Here is a 2,419-nt window from a genome sequence, read left to right as displayed (position 1 = left end):
ATCCTTCAGTGCCACCAGCACACCTATACTTTCTGTGTTACAACTCAAGGCTTGATTTTTTTCAGCAATTTGAAAAATGCTGAGTGTATTCTTCCCTTTTGGTTTTCTAACTCCAGGTCTTTGCACATTTCATTATAATATTTGACTTTGTGTTCTTGAGCGGCACTTTGAAATCTTCTTTTCTTTTACTACATCATTTTTTCCAGTCTCTTTATATTCTCTATGTTCAAGAGCAGGAGTCCTGATGAAAAGCTCAGGTTTATGCACGAGACTGCAAAGTTGGATTGAACTGCAGGGTTGGTGGTTCAAGCTCACTAGTCACTCCTTGGAAACCCTATAAAGGGATGCTACAGGTCAGAACCAACTCGATGGCACTCAACAACAACAACATTCAAGAGCAAGTTTCAGAGTCTCTTCTGACATCCATTTTCATCTTTTCTTTCTTTCCTGTCTTTCTAATGATCTTCTGCTTTCTTCCTGGATGATGTTCTTGATGTCATCTCACAATTCTTCTGGTCTTCAATCATTAGTGTCTAATACATCAAATCTGTTCTTCAGATGGTCATTAAATTCAAGCGGGATATATTCAAAGTCATATTTTGGCTCTGTGGGCTTGTTTTAATTTTCTTCAGATTTAGCCTGAACTTGCATAGAGTGATTGATGGTCTGTTCCACAATCTGCCCCTGCCTTGCTTTGGCTGATGATATTGATGTTCTTCATCATTTCTTCCCATAGATGTAACCAGTTTGATTTCTGTGTGTTCCAGCTAGTGAGTACAGTCACCATCTATGTTATTGAAAAAAGGTATTTGCAATGAATAAGTTGTTGCTCTTTCAAAAGTCTATCATGGAATCTCCAGGAACATTTCTATCACTAAGGTCACATTTTCTAACTACTGATCCTTTCTCTTTGTTTACAAATTTCACACTTCAATCATCAGAAAATTTCAGTGCATGTTTGATAACTTTCAGTCTGAAGAAGTTGAAAGAATTCTTCAGTTTCAGCATCTTTGACTTTAGTAGTTAGTGGGTAAATCTGAGTACTAGTGGTATTAACTGGTTTTGTTGTTTGTTATTGTTGTTCAATGCTGTCGAGTCAGGTCTGACTCATAGTGACCCTGTATAGAGTTTCTGAGAATTGACTGGTGAGTTTGAGCCTCCAAACTTCCTGTTCAAACCAGCCTTGCAGTCCAGTGCTTATCCTACGGCTCCACACCAGAACTCTGGTTTTCATTGTAGGGTTATGGATATTATCTGATGACAGACAGCATTGCACTTTAAGATGGATCTTGAAATGCTCTTTTTGTCGAACAATGGAACACCATTCTGCTTCAGTTTATCATTCCTAACATAGTAAATCGTGTAACTGTCTGATTCCAAATGGCCATTACTAGTTCATTTCAGCTCACTAATGTCTAGGATATCCCCAGTTGTATTTCAAGTGCCTTCCAATCTGAAGGGCTCATTATCTGGCAGTACATCAGACCATGTTCTACTGCTATTCACATTATTTTCAATGGATAACCCTTAAGAAGTGATCCATCTTTCCTTCATCTTACTCTTAGTCTGAAAGCTCTGCTGAAACCATTTCATCATGGGTGACCCTACTGGTATTTACACTACTGATGGCATTAGTTCCAACATCACACAAGTCACCACATTAGATAACATGTGATTGCATCCTTGTTGTTGTTGTTGTTGTTATGTGCCATCGAGTTGGTTCATCCTTATAACATGCTAATATCATTTCACAGGTGAAGATTGTTACGCTAAATAAATATCCCATTCAGAAAGCTAGTAAACATAGAGTCACAATTATACATAAGCAATCCTGTCATTTATACATATGGTTTTACTTTTTCTTTTAAATCTCTGTGATTTTATTGCTTTTTATTGCTTTAGTGGCCTGCTCATAACCTCTGTATTCAATGATAGCTAGATATGATATATCCTTGCCTTGTTCCCATTTTTCAGGAAAAAGTGGCTAATATTTCAGCACTAAGTAAGAGGTCTTTATGGATATTCTTTATCACATCAAGAAGTTCCTTCCTAATTTTATGGAGAATTTTTTTTTTTTGTACTACAAATGGCTGTAGAATTTGTCAAATGCTATGGCTGTTCTATTGAAGTAATGATATAACTTTTCTCTTTTATTTTGTTAAATAGTGAATTTTAATGATTGATTTTCAAATACTGAACCAACTTTCATTTCTGGAGAAGCCCACTTGGTCATGATTTACTATCTTTTTTACATTGCTTCATTTGATTTGATAACATTTTATTATGAATTTTTGCATCTATATTCATGAGGGAAGCTGTTTTGTAATTTACTGTGCTTTTTCCAGTATTGGTATCAGGGTGATTCTTGTCTCATAGTGTATCAGGCTTTGACCAGAAAAATAGTAGGTGAGATCTTTCT

Source organism: Chrysochloris asiatica, unplaced genomic scaffold, assembly GCF_000296735.1.
Source record: "Chrysochloris asiatica unplaced genomic scaffold, ChrAsi1.0 scaffold00017, whole genome shotgun sequence".
Classification (NCBI taxonomy): Eukaryota; Metazoa; Chordata; class Mammalia; order Afrosoricida; family Chrysochloridae; genus Chrysochloris; species Chrysochloris asiatica.
Note: the sequence above shows the minus strand (reverse complement) of the source record.